The 21465-nt window shown below is 33.9% G+C and overlaps 1 long non-coding RNA gene across 1 annotated transcript; it reads left to right on the top strand.

The window, feature by feature from the left end:
• The first annotated feature begins 17610 nt into the window (after positions 1–17610).
• On the top strand, positions 17611–20705 carry LOC136276343 (uncharacterized). The gene is made up of 3 exons (XR_010714846.1): positions 17611–17891; positions 18285–18384; positions 18790–20705. It is a non-coding gene; the product is annotated as an uncharacterized lncRNA (long non-coding RNA).
• The last annotated feature ends 760 nt before the right edge of the window (positions 20706–21465 follow it).

The following is a 21465-nucleotide window of genomic DNA, read 5'->3' on the forward strand; positions in this document are numbered from 1 at the left end:
GATTCAGAATTCTTCATTAATATGAATTAATGTTTTAGATAAAAGCTATTTACAGTCTCAATATAGTTTGTTATGAATAATTTGACTGTCTTGTTTTGCAAATTTCAGCTACATTACGGGTATATGAATGCAGACACATAAAGATTATTCTAACTAAGCAGAGTAAAGTAGCACTATTGTAGGCTTAACAGCTGCTTAAACCTAGGTTATGTAAATGTCAACAAGTATCTATTTCGTGAATGCCCGATATCATGTATTATGTCAACCAGTGCTCGCACGGGTCAAAGTCTAGTAAAGTCATTAAAATATCATAAAAACCCGCAGTGAGCGCAGTTAATTTCGACATCGATCTCAGCAAGGGGGCACACGTGGTTTACGGTTTAAGGACTTAGCTTATGATTAAGATATATTAAAACAGAGTTTATTAATTGGTGATTAATGCATAGATAGAGACGTGATTACTTTTTGTTTTAATATAATGTTGTGGATTTCCAAGATCTAAAAATAGCACAGTGTTCACTCGATGGTCTTAGCTTGGATTCGATATGCTTGAACTCTTTATTTGCCGCATGGATATTGGAAACTTGAAAAAAATGTACACAATAAAGAAAAAAAAAGTACAGTTATTTGCAGAAATGCACGGAAGAGATATCACATGACTAGAAACATCGTATATTGTATGCCGATGAAAATGATTGACTGTGTACATACATGTAAACGGGGAAGGGGACTGGTGTCAAGATATCACAGAAACTTTCATATGGATCCCCAATTTAAACAAGAAATATTAACTGCCCAAAATAAGTTGAATCTAGTTTGCTGTAATTGTATGGCCTTGTTCTGCCTTTTTCTTGGTCAACACACCCCCCCCCCCTTAAAAATCTCTTCTATACAATATGTAGAAGAAGGAGTAGGACAGAAGCTAATGTTGAACTGCCCTGTGAATCTATATTTCTTGTGTTTTGTGAAAACTTGTGAGGACCAACCTCTTATTGGTTTAAAAAACTGATTTAAAAAAAAATGTTATTAGTTTTGCCAGAAAAAAAAGAAAAATTGTATATTAAATATACACAGATATTAAAATATAATTATGAATTGAAATGATACTTGTTGATGTAGATTTCAAGAAAATACATCAATTATAGTACATATCATGTAGTACGTATCATCAAATGGTTATATTATTACGCACAGTGATTTCGCCGGCTTAGGCGCTTTAATGCCGCACCGCGCACTTACTCTGACAAACTTCCCCCATGCTTCAAAAATTTTCTGGGGAAAACACTGTTAGATGTCTGATTTTATCCGATTGTGAATTTTATCTTATTTCCAATAAAAAATACGTTTTTAAATATGAAACAAACATTCTTAGGATTCATACAAAAAAAATATGATAAAATAAAAAAAAATCCCTACCTACCTAAAGCCCCTTTCACAATTGGCGCACGATCAGAGGCGACAAAATATTTGTGCAACCGAAAAAAATAGATATGAATCGTAAACTGTTGCCGAAATAATCGCATTTGAAAAAGTATTCGTACGAAATTTGCACGATCTAAGCGAGCGTTGTGCGATGTAAATGCAATAAACCTTGCGACATATCTTGCTTCCATATGTGCAATGAAAGCGACTGTTGAAAGATAATGCGATAGGATCGCGCGAGAGACCAGGTGATCGGACGATTGAACGTGCGCCAATGCGATTGGACGTGCGATCATGCATTCCATGGTACGAATGCTCGTGCGAGTCAGAGGGAGTACAGTAAAACACGGTTATAGCGAACACGCTTATAATGAATTGACGCTTACAGCGAAGTGATTTTCATTCCCCGTGACTTTATTTCATGTTGTAAACTTGACGGATATAACGAATTACGCTTATAACGAAGTACAATTGCCCATCCCTGGGACTTCGTTATAAGCGTGTTTTACTGTATATACCGCCCATTTCCAACGCTCTTCAGTAGACATAGTTGAAAGCGACAGATCATGCCGCCCATGAAGAAACAGTGATGCAGCATCATTTATTATTATACCTCAAAATGATTATTCTATTATATCTGATTGGTCTAAAAAGTCACGTGACAGGGCGATTGCATAGGAATGAAAAAGCCGACATGAGCATACGATGCAGACAAAAATGATTAAATCAAAAATATTTAGTCATTATGATTCTCTTTATATCACAAAACCAACTTAACTATGATTCGAAATTATGAAAGAAAAGTGAGACAGTAAAATAGGAAATCAAACAATCACGACGTTATTGCTATTGAAAAGTCAGACAATTTCTAGAAATCAACGTATTTTGTTTACTAATAATCATATATTGTTCGATATAATAAACGTTTGTTGCATTAATGTTCATATGGCGAAGCCCTCGGTAAATAGGATTTTTCTTGGAGTAATAAATCTTCATATTTCCCCCATCATCATGCAATGAATGTATATTGTCAATTGTGGTCTGAAACAGAGGTGCTTATACAGGGTATATATATACTAGAGGCATATTGAGGTTGATAAGTCGTGCAATGATTGTAAAACGTTGCAAGATTACATGAGACATGTTGAGCAACAGTCTCAAGGTCGCAAAACACACACATATACAGCAGCAATTCATCTAAGGACCTTTAAAAATCGGTCATCACTCTTGCGAGTATACAAAACGTTGTAAAACGTTCCTACTAATGTTCGTGCGTTGCACTGCGATAATTTGGATCGCGTTGGGTCGCGTCTGAATAGTGTACATATCCACTATTCAGAGGAGACTTGATGCGACCAGTAAAACGTATGCAACGAATGCGAGGGCTCGTGCAACGTATGCGAGAGCTCGTGCGAAGCTTAAAACATTTTGATCGCAAAGTGGTGTAAAGTGGTCGTGCGCCAATTGTGAAAGGGGCTTAACCTAATTTTTTTATCAGTGTTACCCTAAACACACAATTTTTTTTTAGGTCTAATTACAGCTGCAACAGGACCTACTTCAAATTCTTTATTAAAACATCAGCATGTAAACATGTTTTGGCTTTAGAAAAGCTAGCTCTTTGAGCAATCAAAATATCAAAACCTCCGACTTTCCTTTCGTGTTTTCAACGATTACAAATGCATCAGCCAATTTCAAACTTGAGAATCCCGAGCCCTTTATGAATTTCCTAGCCCGATCAATTAACCCGGTATACCGATATTGAAAACAAGATGCCCATGGGCAACATAGCTCACCTAACCAACAATAGGCATGATAAAATCAGCTACATGGAGTCATAATATAAAATATCTGGCCAGTTTTCAAGATAAGAAGTTGTTCTTTTGCAGATTTATTGTACATATATCAGAGGTGTGTATATTGCTAGGATTTTGATTTTTGATTTTTTTTTATGAAAAAAATACCAGCTTTTGAACTCAGTCATTTTGTTAGCAAAATATTGCATATAGGGTATTCCATTTCACTGGATACAGCTGGTTGACATGTATTATGGATACAGTTCACATAAAAGAAAACCCGGTTTGCTGTCATATTGACAGCTTTTCGCTTGTTAAAATTTACTCTTTATATTCCTGTGTAAAAATGCATCTCTAATGTGACCCCAACCTACCTCCTAGGATCATGATCTTCACAAATTTGAATCTACACTACCTGAGGATGCTTCCACCAAATTATTTAGCTTTCCTGGCTTCATGGTTTGTGAGAAGAAGGTTTTTGAAAATTTCTTGAAAATCTTCAATAACTCCTAATCATCTCCCCTTGCATTCCCTTAACTTAAGGATGTTTTGGTCAAGCGGTTCTAGAGAAGATGTTTAAAATGTGAAAAGTTGACGGACAGACGGACGACAGACAAAATGTGATCAGAATAGCTTACTTGAGCTTTCAGCTCAGGTGAGCAAAAATGATTCGCGATACCATATTTTTGTTCAAGTACTGCCTTACACCGGAACATCGGTATTACTGCGCAGCCCTATAACCACTGTGCAACAAGATTCGTTAAAATTGGTTTTAATGTGAATAAGATTGCTGGAATATGCAACTGTGCATAGTCATGCAAGGAGACGCGATCGTGGACGAAATAGTTGATATGTCGACAGTAGTTCACAAAAGTATTTATGTGCAATTTTGTAAATGATGTGGTTACTAGATAGCCAGTGATGTACTCAAATGGTATATCTCCCCCTCGAATATGCCGAATTAGTTGATTCACTACTCATTGCTTTCCTTTACGATGCTTAATCTGATGACCGATCAAGTACGTGTGTTAATTTAAAACCCACCGTTACCAAATTTGAACAGCAGTGCTACCCTGATACCCTGATAGGCCTTAATATTCATCATTATCAAGGTCTGCTGTTTTCAACGAGATACCTTGTACTGATGTTGTTGATAGTTTTTCTTTCTTTTTTTTCGTCTAGATTTTTTTTTAAACTCAAATATCACGCGTGTTTGTTGTCCATTACATTGTTACATTCAAATATTGAGGATATATTGCAAATTACAATTTCTGAACACCAAATGAAAATCATTGAAATCAACACTTCCGGTACGGAGTTATTCCCCTTTTTAAAAGATATATGCATACATGTGCACGCAAAGGTTCTGAAACAACCGCCAAAAGCATGTGTTACAAAGTCACAAATCTTGACAAGAGGCCAATAGGCCTTGACGGTCACATGAGTAGCATATAACCCATACAAAAACTTGTCGAAGAGTCTCATATATTCATTTAATTCGGTTTCATTCTGGGGTAGAAAAAATATAAATCTGTAATGACGACCACCTCCTTGCCTGAAATCTTTCAAAAAGAAATTTGAAACCTATAATTTTGACGAAAATCTTAAAGATCTGGTCTACAAGATCATGAATTCAGTTTTCCTTTCAGGTGTGTGGGAGTAAAGAAGATAATTTTTAAACATTTTATGCAATAACGCCTATACATCCATTTGGCGCTGCCCTGGAGTCAAAACTCATACTCCCGGGGACATGACACCAAGTTGCAACGGAAGACCTACTCGTTGCTGTGCAACGAGCTCGGTTTTAGTTATTCATGTGTTGGGAACAGCCAGTCTCGCTGTAAATGTTGATCGCTGATCTCAGGCAGACAAAATCGTGAGAAGATCCTAATTTTCTACTTAGTGAATTATATATTGCTATTGTTTATTTTTCAGTTTTGTAATATTTTGTTAGCTAACACTACAGAACAGACAAAACTTTACATTTCGTTGACTATGTTTATTTTGGAAATTTCCGTTCTATAAATACTCTTAGATCAGAACAGTTGGGAAAAGTAAATCCGGCAAAAATCTTTATCGATGCAGATAACAAACACATTTTTCGAACAATCAGAAGCGCCAATATCTTATCAGACTAATATATATAATCAATGTCGGAAGACACACTATCGGACACACCATCGGAATGTCATGTAAACAATGCCGAACTACGAGGTATTTCATGCAGATACCCAAGACATAGATTAGCGTCATTTAGGATATAATCATGATAATACAGACATTGATATTTTGTTAGTCTCCTGTCGGTTTCACAGGAGGGGACTATAGCTTTTCTCTGCGTCCGTTGGTCTGTCCGTCTGTCCGCCCGTCTTTCTCTCTATCCCACTTCAGTTTTACACATTTTTTTTTTCTATATGCGTTTGAGGAATAATATAAAATTGCTGAACAGCTTATAAATGTCAAACTACAGATCAAGATCAAGATGACACTTTTGTAGCGTCTGGTTGACATATTTTCGAGAATATTAATTTTTCATATTCCGGTTTTTTAATGTTCGGGTTCGTTATCGGGTTCGACGTGTATTGAATAAACGAGGAACGTGTGTAGTCAGTGCATTACTTGTAGTACTTGTACCATTTTTAATGTTCGGGTTCGTTATCGGGTTTGGTGTGTATTGAATAAATGAGGAAAGTATGTAGTCGCGCATTACCTGTACCATTCCTTTAATTGTTTCTGACAAACAAATAAGTGCTCGAAAATAGTGTCAAGTATTGTGTTGTAAATTTAATTGACAGGGTTTTTTTTGGTATTATTATAACCGGGTTCGTTATTGGGTTGGTCTGTTTATTCGGGGTACAGAAGACGGTAAGACACGATGTTCTGCATAACAGTGCATTGTTTTCACAAATTTCTACCGGAAAATACTTCATGGACTTGGCGAAATTACAGGAGATAAAATAAAGAGTATTATTTTACCCATTTTTTATTTAATTTCTATATCAACAATGTAAGTTTGAATTTCCTCTGTTCTTTTATCCCTGATTAAAGCATAGCATCTCGTTTATAATAGTTTTGAAATAGATGTATGCTTTAAACTTTTATAGAATAATACAAACCGATAGTAGTAGTGTATTGCTTATGCAATACTCTCAAAATGTATGTTTTATCAGCGAGTGTTATAAGGTAAACAGACATACATTCCCTTACCAAAATATAAGGCCTATGGCAAACAGTTGCTGCAAATTTGCAGAGAGTTTGCGGCAAATTTGCGACAAACAGTTGCCGCAAATTTGCGGCAAGTTCAGAATTCGTATGCAAATTAGCTTCTGGCAAACTGTTTGCGGCAAACTTGCCGCAAGTTCAGAATTCGTATGCAAATTAGCTTCTGGCAAACTGTTTGCGGCAAACTTGCAACAAGTTCAGAATTCGTATGCAAATTAGCTTCCAGCAAACTGTTTGCGGCAAATTTGCCGCAAGCTTACAGATAAACATAACAACTTTAAGATATTACAACATAAAAAACAATTAATAAACACTTATAATCATTTAATAATGAGTTACTAATACATGTACTATGCTTGAGTTGCAGCAAAATTAGAGATAAAGGACACAAGTTAAAATTGTTAACTTTAAATTCTGCACATTTTATTAATTCAAAAATAAACACAAAATTAATGAACAAACCATAATGAAATTTAACAAATAGTACTCAACCAATCGGTGATGATTTGTTGCTGCAGATTGATAAACTTGAATGCAGTTTGATCACAACATGCATGCACAGATGGACTTGGACAAAATTTTTTCAATAAGCGAAGTTTAAACCATATAGTTCACAATTAAGCCCTGCAAGGTCACTGGTCAAATTACAATTAATCACGGCAATCTTTAAGGCATTCTCGATGTCTTTTTTATGACAGTCCCTTGTACGTGCTCTTCGATTTCATTTCACACACAAATAGCCGAATATCACTATGATGTCCACAATGGAATGGTCAGACTTCAGCACTGTTGTTTAAATGCTTTTCTACCTAGTCTTACACAAATTCTGTCTTCACTCTTTTTTGTTTGCATCATTTGATCATAAAATCAGTGAGTTAGTTGTTCATGCATGGTTTTCTATAGGTCTGTGTAACCCGGCCACCAGGGAAGACACCTATTGGGAAGATAAATGGATTTCATATAATCACAATTTTTTTTTCAAATTTTAAGCAGTTTCTAAGAAAAACAAGTTAGCCTATCATATACTAACTTAATATCTATTAATCTATATATAGCAACAAATTTGCATTACTAACTCTGACTATGGCAGTAGAACATGAATTCTTTTATTTAAGTTATAAAAATGTAAGTCATATAAAATGTACTTATACACTATGTAATGATAATTATCTAAATTTGGCATTGTTTAAATAAATTTTGAATTTAAATTATTTGTTCATGCATCACAACGATGTCAATAACGAGCGTTTTGCTTGATTCGACACCCGGCATTGTCAAAGGGACAGCCTTAAACTGTTAAACTTATTATAAAAGATCACAGTCTTTCGTTTTATATTCCAATAACTGTTTAAACTGCCATTCAACGACTTCACTTACTTTTTCAAAAACGTGCTCTTGATCATGCATGAGATGGTGCATGCAGTGGCCTTGGGTGTTGAGACTCAATTCATTCACTTATATTCGTCCTCTGTTTAGCCGTGGATATTCCAAAAGTAAACACTCCATTGACAATCATTATTTTACCTTGTGCACAGCCTTATTCCTTTATTTTCATTCATTTTACCATCTCAGTGATGTCAGACAACATGGCAGCATCGAATGTGAAAACTGGCGGTTAGCTATTGAACGACCAATCAGCGCACGCGTAGCTTAACATTGAAACAAAAGTAAAAGTAGAAACAAACACTGAACAGCATACAGACAATTCTTCGATCTTCATGATTTAACATCAAACGGGTTAGACACTCCAATATAAGTTAACTGATATTTGAAAGAATATAGCATAACAAAAGAACAGACGTGTTCACGTAATACGTGGGGTCTGGGGGGGGGGGGGGGGGGGTCCTTTTGCCCTTTATGTAATGAAACATCATGCGATTAAAGTTGATCTTATTTTCCTAATAATAAAAATTTTCATTGATACTCTCTTAGAATTAAACTTAAATCCAAATATTTTAATTAGATTTATTTTTTCTTTATACAAATATACACAATTATAACAACAGTTTATTATAAAGTTGTGCAGAATCTGTGTAAAATTGTATAAGTCTTATTTCTGGTAAAGCTTTGGCAAGCTCAGGAAGTAAACAAAACAGAAAGAAAAGAAGAAATGTTTTTGGTAAACTTCTGGCAAATTTTTAGAAGTTTGTCAAAAGTTTGCCACTACTGGCGAAGAAGCTGCAAACAAAATAAAAGAGGTTTACCAGAAGTTTGCTACTACTGGCAAAGATCGGCAAACAATGCAAGTTCTAAAGTTTTAGGCAAACTAATCAGTTTGCCTAAAATTTGCTGCAAACTTGCGGCAAATTTGCCGCAAACAATTCATTTTGGTAAGGGTTTATAAATATGGCTTGACCTGGGTTTTTTTTCCTGTCAGTGTTTTCGAAAAGGCAAAAATGTAACACTACCCTGCATATTGTTAAAGATGTATTTGGCAAATATCATAAACATATGACCTAAAATACTTGGAAAGTGCTGCTACATGTAGAATCCTTTGTTTCATTGTTTTGAAATTGAGAAAGTACGTCGTATTTTCAAAGAAATGAAGATGTTGATAGAGTTTTCCATTATTAATGACAATATTTATTTTATGCGATTAACAATAGGATTCTAACAGTAGAACTAAAAAACATTAATTAATTGTCGATCAAATATTGTATCATACAAACAAATGAACTAATGTAACACTTTTTGAATTTTTGTTAAGGTAAAAAAAGTGATCTATTCTTAACTGTCACGGTATACCAATGCAAGACAGCTTCAAAGATCGACTCGAATCCGGAGTAGAAATAGAATATCGAAGTGAACACACTCACTTGATATTGATACTCAGCATTGTTTACATAAAAATAAACAATTTTTGAATTGGCCATAATATCGACGATCATTATATTCGGAGTTGTCTTAACCCTAGCTACCCATTCATGGCACAAGCATGTCCCTATTCTGCAGAGCTGACCATTTTAAAGCCATCAGCTTGAAATCAAAGTACAGAGCTCAGTCGACTATTATCACAGTATGGCGTTGTGTAAGACGGTTTTAAAGGTGGGTCGTGGGTTTGCTTTCGTCATCAAATTCAGTACGCAATTTAGACAACTTGTTTGGCTTGTTTGTGCACATTCGTTTATGACGTCATAACGGATACATCTCAAGTTTCCTGCATTACACTCTAAAACCAAATGCTCGGTGTGATAATGAAGGTATCATATATATATATATATATATATATATATATATATATATATATATATATATATATATATATATATATATATGCCGTTAATACTAGACAGTAATAATCATTCATATTTATTCTCCACAAATCAAAAAAGGAACTGCACATTGAATGCAACATATTTATGATTATGCAGATATTCAGCAAGAATTGGAGCGTTCTTTTTCAGTCTATGTAAAAGTTCAAACTGTAAATAAAAACCAGCGGTGTAATCTCAAACTTGTAACACAGGAGAGAGAGAGAGAGAGAGAGAGAGAGAGAGAGAGAGAGAGAGAGAGAGAGAGAGAGAGAGAGAGAGAGAGAGAGAGAGATGTAAAATATTTGGTCCTCTAGTACATCTGCTTCGGCAATAATTTTTTAACAATTGATTAGTTATTAAATTCATATATAATGATATAATATATCAATAATATATCATTATCACATGTAACTATTTTGCCCGAAAATGGGAAGAGCACAGTCGGGGAATTCATTTTTTTTTAATTGTGAAGATCTTGATAAGCAAAATAATTGGCCGGAGCTTACAAATAGCAACCGTTTTCTAGATTCGAGATTATATACTTTAGGTTATATTCCGTCCAAGCAAATTAATATGGAAATGCACTTGCTAACAAATTTGATGCCTCCTTTCCCTCCGTGATTTTAGATATTTAAAATATTATGCTCTGCATCATCTGATTTAGAATAAGACTGTAAAAGCTAGCTATTCTGGCTAATAATTTTTTGATATCAACTGAACAGATCTCTTCATGTATATAAAACCGGAGGTACACGACAGGCTGCCCCCCCCCCCTTCCCGTTAATAGTTTTGGATTCATGATAAAAATATGTTTAATCTCGAGTTCTTTTATTTTCTCAAAAAGTCCATTTTTTAAAGAAAGATATATGTTTCAGCAAGTTTCTTATGGTAGGTGGTCTAATCACTAGGATAATTGTCACTTTAACTTTTACAAAGTTATGTGTACGAACTTGGCTATCTATGGATGTATGTGAAATATTTTCTCTTTTTTTGTAAATTTTGTGGACAATATTTATGCATCGTCCTTTGAGCCTTAAATCTGTAAAAGTTTTAGCTTTAGCAGTCCTGGATTTAGTTTTTAAATGATTGAATTACTTAGTAAGCGGAACATGTTTAACATTTTTTGACGTCGTAATCATGACGTCAAATACGGAAATGCGACAATTTTTGGTAGAATAATCAGAAACATATAATAAAATAGCAAAAAATATAGCGAGAACTCATATATTTTTTTTTACATAAATAATTTGTAAATCACGTTTTCTTTACACATAGAAACCGTTGATGAATTCGTCTAAATTGTTCAGAAGTTATTTGCAATTTTTCAAAAAAACTCCATCTCGAATATAAAGAGAAATATGCTCATTTTCCTATATATTTCATTAGAAAAGCGTTAAAACAGCACTACAAACGATACTAAGTTTAGAGCGGTACTGCATACATATAGCGTAGGCAAATTTGATAAAAAAAATTATATAATAAACTGTGTATCCTAAATAACGATTTAACAAATTTTCAGGGTATGTTTTCTCGTGAGATTTTATATGGGGTAAACCCGCGGTCCACCTTAAATGTTTCAGGTTTTCTAAACAACAGTGTTACCTAAGCGTATCTATTTCAAGAGCGGGATCCTTTACGATATGCATGTAACCACCGACAGTGAGATCGGAGTTTATGCTTTTTATCGACAGATTAAACGCGGACAGGGTTATCGGGACTTCTTGTCTGTGTCTTTTCAAATAAAATGCTAGCCCCTTAGCAAATCCATTAGAGCCGGGGAGGTTTCCTATTTCATCAGAGAATTAAAAATATCTGAGGTAATTGTTTTGGCGATTAACAGATTCTAGTTCAGGAAAATGAAATATTATAGCTAGATATTCCCATTTGGACTGCGTTTCATATTTGAAGGTATTTATTCACTTTAAGTTTCGTTGGTTCTTACGCTCTGCAACAAACATGGTTATGCTGTATACATTTCCGGATTCAACACTAATTAGTTTGTTATCTTTTTTCGCATTATTTAGGATCAGGTCACTAACAGAAAACTTTGTTATATTAAAAAGTTTCTGTCGATTCTGTTGTTGAAAAAATAAACACAAATCCAAACCCTCAGGTTTAACGACTTTCGTGTTTGAAGATCGGGTTTTTGGCGATTAAATATTGAAATTTTTTTAAGCGAATGACATTTCATGTTTATTTGTATTTGAGCTTTGTTTCAAAAAAATTGGTTACGTTTTCATTACCGTTATATTTTGAGTGTATAGAATCACTGTTACATTTCCTGTGACACATAACTGTATCTGATGTACTCTATTCTTACAAAAGCATCATAATATTTTGCATCTTTTTTTATACAACGAGATGACGTATCCAATAATGTCCTTTTGGAATAATCGCTTTTAAGACTCTTAAATGTCCGAGTTTTTTTGTTCAGATATTCTATACACATATCAATATCCTGCTTTTTTTTTTGCATGTTTTCGTTTTAATGTTAATGATTTATGCGTCATAATTAATTCCTATCAGTGACTTGTTCCTCTGAAGTACTGAACATTTATAATGAACCAATTTTGTTCCCGCTGTAATCAGAATTTGTTAATCGAACTACGATTTTGTCGTTTACGCTTTTCAGGTACTATGATGCATAATTAAGGTTTTCCGCTCTCAGCGGCAAACCTTACTATTATTCTGAAAAATTTTCAAATTTCTTATTATTTTTTTTCTAGACGCCAACTTTGATCCTTAATATCTCGTTCGTTTGTTCACCGATTGTTTTGAAATTTTCAGGACTGATAACATGCCACGTGATGTTGTCGTTGCATATTTGAGTTGAGGAAAATCCCTATCCAGTTTTGAGTTATTTTCCTTTTAGTTAAATTTAACGACTTCTTTTGTCCTGGGGGTTTAGCTTTAACGATGACTGGCATAGTCACAAAGATGGGCTGGTTTGGAAGCTAATACATTGAATTTGTGCGAGATATATTTTATTTATTATTTAAATGCAATTAAAAGGGGTGGTATAGATGATGAAACAAAGGTAAGAAAAAAAATCAAAAAAATTCGCGTATTTTCCGTGTTAGTTTTCTACCTGATAAAAATTTATTATAACATGTATCTTAAAAGTTCTTGGTCTTACCCAGACCTTTCATTCGGTATACCGAAAAAGGGGCTGGCCCTTATAATTAGGGAGTTAGAGGCGTCCAAAGTTTCTTGTCAATAACTTAAAAAGGAATAAACATTTCTTATGCATTATTGAAGCAAAGTTGTAAATAAATTAATTTTGAATCCTTCTATAGTATTCAATTTAATGTTTTCGTAATTTATAGTCAGTATTTGCAGAAACAATTGTTGTCAGTTCGGTCCATTTTTTGGGGGGGTGCGCACGTTTATGAGGTTATGAAAGGGCTTCTTGTAATGCACTAACTGATACATGTAGCGCGCGAAAATAATTCCACATAAAATTTCCAAATGTTTTTATACATATGTACATTTTCATTTCATATAGATAAACCTCTTCGACCTTATTTTTGTTGTTTGTTTCATAACTGTGTCCCTGTCTATATTTAGATGCATTACGAGACTCAGGTAACCGATCGATAGGAGAGTCGCTAGCTGTATTCAGGCCATCGCCTAGACGACAGTGCATGTGCTTGTAGAGCTGGACGTACACGTTTAACGCCTCACTGTGTTACTGTAACAGAGACATTTGAATTGTTTCAGTACTGGGAGATGTGTTAATAAAATGGTTCCAATGCATGGTAATTAAACTCAACTTTTCTACAATACGTATACACGGCCGTCATATAAAGCACAATGTGTATTACTGACCTGACAAATGTACGCTGGCAATTTAAACGAACACGGGATTGCTCCCGATAGAACAATTATTTTAAAGCAAAAAAGAAAATACTGATTTGCGATGGATATAATATACTTATCATCGTGGAGATGATTTTAAAAAGTGAACTTAATATTCGTATACGATAATATTTGAATCCAAAGCCGCTAGTTCAAGTTACGGTTATTAGGGATATTAATTATGACTTGCCCCGCGTTTCAGGTGTTTTACTTGCAAAACATCTACAAACGAAAATACCAAACAACCTTCAGCAGCAACTTATAAATTATTTATTCCATACACAAGTCTAAAGAGGTAATTAAATAAATTGTATAAATGCTTTATACTTGTATTCGCTATCTTCCATGGAAAAAAGTGGCATGGAAAAAATGTTGTTCAATGTTCATCAAATATATGCTGTAGCCTTAGCAATCAAAAATAATTAACAAACTGTATATTGATAGATTGACATATCAACAAACATTCAGACCCGCAATGTGTTTTTTTACAAGTTCTATAAAATGTAGCCTCAATGGCTGAATTCTTTACCGTTTTCCGTCTGGGTTATTTTGAATCACGTGTGTACGTTAAGTGTTGCCATATAGATGAACACTTTAAGTGTTTAATTTTTAAAAGAAACTGTGTACATGCAGAGCAATACAATGCTAGGACAATAAAATTCCAACAATGTATATGGTGAGGCCGGTCAGACTGATACTGGTTCTGCTTGTTCTTCAAATAGCGAATGTAAGACGAAGTATTTGGGTGTTATATTTTAAACAAATATAAGAATGGCTTTCTTAAAAGCTTGCATTACTCAACAAAGTATTTTATTGGAATCATTCTTAGTTACCTTAGCTGCATATATGTACCGCTCGGTCTGTATCCCGGAAAAATTGACTACCATCCGAAATTTTTCATACAAGGTCTACAGACTTGCAGCTAACATTACCTTTAAAAATACATTTTAGAATTTGCCGCTGTTTATAAATTCATTAAAAAGACGCGCAGAATCAAGTGGTAATTTGTCGTTTGATATGGGATTTATGACGTCTATTTATATTGTTTTCATTAAAATTATTTCATTATTTCAAGCTTGTGGGTGGAATGAAATCAGTTTCACATGTTATATGACATAAAGATGTCCTCTCCCCACTTTTTCTCGAAGCAATTTTTTTTAAAAAATTTACATAAAAAAATGAATTATCATGGAGTTGCCCCCCCCCCCCCCCCTATTTTGGTAGCATGTAAAAAAAAAATGGTATGAAAATCATGAAATTATGAGTGAAATTTTGCTTGTCAAGATTAGTTGGATGAGTTGCCCCCCCCCCCCCCCCCCCCCCACACACACACACTTTAAAAAACGATCACTGGATGAAAAATCAAGTTTCAGCAAAACTGAAACTATATGGAAACCTTGCTGAAACTTGAAGTTAAAGTTTCATGTATAGTTTCCGCAATGCGGAAACCATTATATCGATTCAGCAAGTATCCGTTAGGTTTCAGTCAGCAGAAACTTTAGTCTAAGATTCCTGATGGTTTCCGCAATGCGGAAACTTAATGTGAAACGTGTGAATAGTTGTGTAAATTATTATGGAAATATCTATCAGTTTCAGAACATTTCCGCTAGGTTTCAGTATGCTGAAACTTTAAGTTAGGTTTCCAAATGGTTTACGCATTGCTGAAACTATTACTAAAATTGATTTGAGTTTAATAGTGATATCATTTATTTTCAACAGGTTTAAGTTTAATTCTAGCCTAATGATAATGAATCCGTGCATACTAAAATGTATAGTAAGGTTTCAGCGTGACTGAAACTATATGTATACATGTAACTATCTTCAAATGTGGCAAATAAGGCGATTAAGAACCTTACTAAGTAATTAATTGAATTTGAAAAGAAAAACTGATGTCTGATCTTGTTTAATGCATATGATGAAATCATTAATCTTAGGTACTCGGGCACGTGTATACATGTGTATACATTCTTTGTCCAGGTGACCTCCTCTGTGATTTTCCTGTATATTCTGTGTGGATTGCAGGGTTTTTTCTGTCAGGAGTGAACAAAAGACTGTTACATAACATATACACAGTACGAAGCGTGAGTTTATAACTGGAGCCCGGCGGGATTTCTTTTTTCAATTTGTGTGTACCTGAGTTAGTAAAACTGATAAGTAAATTATAATTATTTAGTAAAATAAATCAATATACCTATTTTGTAAGACTCGAGCTCCTTCTTAAATCATTTAGTTATCATTTGAATGAACCTTGAGGTACAGTAACTAATTAAGCAAACAAATTAAGGTAAAGTCGTTGTAAATTTTTACAAATCGTACTAAATATTCGTACAACCTGAAGTTTAGAGCTAATTCATTTCTTTTTTAATATCACGCCAACACATGTACACATGAATTTTTTTTAAAGAATTCTACAGTTGATAATAACAAGTAAAACCCACTTGGAGTTTGAGTCTAATATAATAATTGTTTAATTATTTACATGCATTTCAGACCTTACTACATGTATGACTGTATCATGTATCACTGGCGTCGGAAGCAAATCAGGCACGTAGCATCAGGGGGGGCCAGGGGGGGCCTGGCCCCCCCACTTTTTATCGTAGCAACAAATTTTTTAAAATTTACATATAGAAAATTGAATTACCATGGAGTTGGCCCCCCCCTCCACTTTTTTGAGAGTATGTAAAAAATTGATATGAAAATAAGGAAATGAGGATTGAAATTGAAGTTATATACTACGCCCCCCCCCCTCCCCCCCACGGATTAGAATTTTGAAGATTTTGAAAAAGTTAAAATTTCCCCTTTTTTTTTTTTTTTGCTTGTCAAGATTTTTTGGATGAGTCTGGCCCCCCCACTTTCAAAAACGATGCTACGTGCCTGCAAATTGAAAGTGGGGGGGGGGGGGGGGCTAGGCTAATCCTCAGAAATATTGAGAAAAACCCCAATTCCCAAAATCGTGAAAATCCTAAACCGGGGGGGGGGGGGGGTTATACCTATACTATATACTTCCGAAAATAAATTTCCCTACCCAAATTTTTCCCCCCAAAATCATGAAATTCCTAATCCGTGTCGGGGGGGGGGGGGGGGGGCTGGGGCTAGTATGCCTATTACTCCAACTTCTCAATCTTTCAAGGTAAATTTAGGAAAAATTACATTTCCGGCGAGAAAAAGTGGGGGGGGGGGCTATATGCCTATTGGTTAAGTCTAACTTTGCACTAAGTCCCCCCCCCCCCGGTTCGACGCCTATGTGATTCGTGCATTTCTATACTTTGTACTGTAAACACAGATATTGATACATGTTTATGAAACATGCACATGTTTCTGTTATAAGATATAATAAGCATTATTTATAATTTTACTGAAGTTATACGTTATATTACAAAATCAGTTTAAAATCCAGCACCAGCCATGTGGTGCACGTGATTTTAATCCCATTTTTAAAATTTGATTATACATTCGTATACAGTATACCAAATAATTAAATTTATATTTTGTTTATATATCAGCCCGACGTGTACGTACGTCTTACTTCCCGGCTTGTTTCACGCGTTTGTATTTTAATTTCATAAGTATTCTTAACGTAATGTTCATCGCATGACCAATCAGTGCACATGTGTAACTGTAAAAAAATTGCCATCAATTCATCGTAGTACGGGTGAACGCTGTTAACCGGACCCCGTTAATTGATCGGCATCTAATTATATTTGTGATTTCTGTGTGTTCATGCAGAACCTACTCAGTGATGAACATAATATTTTCACACCTCTATATTTTGAATAAGAATATGACCGTGCTTAGAATCGCGGTGAAAATTGGACAAGTCAAGACTAACTTGTCAGTAAACTATATATGGCTCTATCATATTTAGTTTGGCAAAATCATCAGAGCATGTAAATAAAATATAGTTAAAGACAAAATTTGATACATATGTCTCATTGAAACTTGTTTAATTTCATTAGACATTTGTAAACAAACGGTCGGCCATTTTTTTTTTTTGTTAATCACGTATTACAAATGCAATTGTAACAAACACACGCCAATACTTTGTCGTATTTGACCAGGAAATACTGACTCCGACAGTTCTTATTTAAAATAAATATACATGTAAAAAGTATACTATTCGGTAAAAAATGATAATTTTGATTAAACATTATTCATTTTAAACTATCCCAAGATGCACTTTTCCAAGATTTAGCTGGTTCTGATTGGTCAGTATTGGCGCACTTTATGATTCCGAGCGAAGGTTAAAATGGACAAGAAGGTGCTGTTGTAAAATGGAGAATTGAGAAGCATTAATAGCCTCTACAACAAGGAGATGATGCAGGAACGAAGAACTCATGTCAAGGTAACTTAATTCACAATATAGATACTCCCAATAACATTTTCAAGGCTCTAATTTATCTCTCATTTGTAAACGAGATCTCGCGCCATCAAATCAAGATGGCGTCATTTTTTCAAACTTGGTTCGGCGTTTTAATTTTTATTACCGTATCTCTTTTAAATATACGTTTTGACCAAGTTAACCATTAACCAACTTTTTATGCATGATAATCAAGATTATCCAGGGTATACACATATATAATTATATAAACGTCCCTAATATATGAATGCTTGGTTGGTAAACAAGACGAACAATGAATCTTTCGCACATTATACAATTTACAAACTCTAAATGTAACGAAAAAAAATTTATTAATTAAATCCGGAAAATGAAATCTTTCACGTTTTTCTTTTTCAGCATTGACAGCATACAAAGTCAATGTTTCCGGTGATTAGTTGCATCCTCTGTTCGGTGATTCGGATGAATGTTTTGACCAGCCGGACGATGTGAACGCAAGGTATTGCTTTGAAATTGATTATTTTCACCATTAACTTATACATGTGTTGGATGTTTATAATTTACTGTAGTAATTTTTGGGAAATCCAGGTCTTTTATAAAATTCTTGAAAATTGATTGGGGGGGGGGGGGGGGTGAAACACACTTATTGTTGATAAGTTTTTCCATTGTTCAACAAACAATAATTGAATAAAAATAAAAATAACATAGCTTCAAACATAAAATGAAACATTTTAGACCAGATACTACTGTAGTCATTATATGACATAGTTTAAACAGCAACTGGCAACTGCATAGTAACTTCTGTATTCAGAGTTTTATTCAGAATGCTTTAATACATGTTAGGCTGAATGACTTATGTTTATTGTTTAAAAATCTAAATGAAACTTTATTATTCATGTTTAAGATAAATAGAACAGACATAAAGTACAGCCCAGTGAAAGGAACAAGTTCATCGCCAGAAGAAGAATTTTAATGCTACCACTGTCCAGAACTACTAAGTCTGCTGTAGCCATGATGTGATCATATGAGTGCTTCACCGGTCTGGACAATGCTAGAAAGTCCCCCAAAAAGGCCTATTTCCATAAACTAAGACTCGGGTTACATGAACAACAGCCAAGGACACTCCTTATTGATTCGAATGGACACATTTCTATGACCCGACTAAACCTCTGCAGAACAAGACTTTTTAACTGTAAAGTATTCTCATTTCAAAAAACCTATAAACTATAAAAGTCCTTTTTTTATATGATCAAATACCAGTATATTACAATGTCTGTCTGTAAGCTAGAATCTTAGAAAATCACATGGTTTTGACTTATTAAATGATTGATTAGACCTTGCAGATATTAACTTTCATTTTCTTAAATAATTTGTTATACATGTATTTGCAAATATTGCATAAAATATTAGACTCCGTGTAACATATATCCTCACACCTCCAAGGTGATAAGTGTGAACTACTTTTTTTTCCATTTTCTTTGTTTAAACATTTATTGATAAGTTTTTATTTGCAGCAATATATGAAAAATTAAGAGACCAATCTTAAATGTAAAAACACTGCATTAGGAGATGAATGCATGGGTCATAGAAATGAACTTAAATACACCAAACAATATTCAATTATGTCGAATATGAAAATATATAAAGACAACATATACCCCATGTATTACAATTTTTATATAACAAAATTACTTGGATGGAAAGTTGTTTCCATGTGGGTTTTATTTTAATCTGTGTTATGTTACTAATATATAATTGGAATTAGCTTTTATATTATAAGTAAAATGCTGGTATTGATGAGAATCATAAGGTGAATGATCTGTGTGATACTTTGTATTTTATACATTCATGCTACAAAAAGCAAGTACATGTACATGTAGTAATACTTGTCATATATAAACAATGTATATTTTACTTCATGTCTTGGATTTAAAAATATTAATGTAGGTAAAGTAGTGAAATGTAGGAAGGTAAACCATGTGTTAAGAAGAATATTCATCAGGAATGAAGTGTGTTGCAATCAGCATAATTAATTAAATGTGTACATCATATTTTTGCACATGATTTGACAGACTGCTCCATTGTTAGCTTTTTATTGGCCAACAAGCTTACCATATCTCCCTCTGGGTCATCTATTAAATACTGACAGGCTTATGATATTAAAATCTGATCAGTTGGTACATCATGGGTGGAAATGAGAAGTTCACTTTGGACTTAATGGATTATCAAAAAAATGATATCAAATTCTGTTCTATTGTAAAACATTAGATTATATTACTAACAAAGAAAAGGTTTATCCCAACTTGTAAGTGGGTCACTTTGACCTCATTTTGGAATTTATTGACATATTCAAATCAAATCTGGGTCATACCTCTATAATCAACTACTATCTTGTAGTGTTTTTTTTTTTTTAAAGATGGATACTTTAGACTTTTCAAAAATATTTTATGGTGTACATATTCATTGTAGTTCAAAACAAATTGAGACAAGTGTATCATGTTCATGTAACAGTGAAGTTTTCTTTGTTTATTCATGTACATGCAGTTATTTTGTAAATTGCATTCATATTTTAAAAAAAGTAAGATCTTTGTTGCATTTTTAAAGGGAGATTTGATAGGCATTTAATCGAGATGAAAAAAAATACAAATGTAAAGATTTCTATGGGAGTTTTTTTTCTTGTGCAATTTTATCATTTTTGAAATAAAATTCCCTAATAAGGGAATTGCCATATGGATGTTTCTCCATTATTGTATCTTGGCTGTATTTTATTTATTATTGGAAACAATTTCAGATTTTTGAACAAAATAAATTTGGAACTGTTCGAAATTGTTTTGTTTTTACATAAAGTAGAAACCTTGCTCAGCTTTTGTGAAAGAAAAAATATAAAAAGTTTCAGTAAGTTTCAGTTGCGGAAACCCTTTGTAAACAGTATGTTTCCCAGTTGTATATGGAGGTTGAAACTATGCAGAAACTTCAAGTTTCAGTAAGTTTCCGTCGCGGAAACCATTTGTAAACAATATGTATCCCAAACGTATATGGAGATTGAAACTATGCAGAAACTTCAAGTTTCAGTAAGTTTCCATTGCGGAAACCATTTGGATTCATGGACAGCCTAAGTTTCAGCACTGCGGAAACTTAATGAAACTTGATGTTTCCGTGCTGAAACCTGTCGGAAACTTAAAGTAACCTTAAGTTTCCGCAGAGTTTCCAAAGGGTTTCCGCAGCGCTGAAACCAGATATTTCATCCAGTGGATGCTACGTGCTTGGAAATTATTCATTTCTTTATTCCCCTCTTTAATAAACAGAACAAACTAACAAACATAACCGATCCAGATAAATATAATTACATGTATCAAAAATAAACTTAAATCAAAGTACTGAAAGTACTGTTAGACGGTGGCGTCGTTTGAAAGTAACATATTATATGTATTATAATTATTGTCGAAAACCGCGGCCAGTATCGCATACATGTACTAATACTTAACGCTTACTCGCACAACTGGTCGTGAGTTTCCTACATGGATAATTCTGTGGAAATCGTAGCTGTGATCTTAATCCACACTTTACAAATGCTGTGTCT

Source organism: Magallana gigas, chromosome 1 (genome assembly GCF_963853765.1).
Source record: "Magallana gigas chromosome 1, xbMagGiga1.1, whole genome shotgun sequence".
In the NCBI taxonomy this organism is placed as follows: Eukaryota; Metazoa; Mollusca; class Bivalvia; order Ostreida; family Ostreidae; genus Magallana; species Magallana gigas.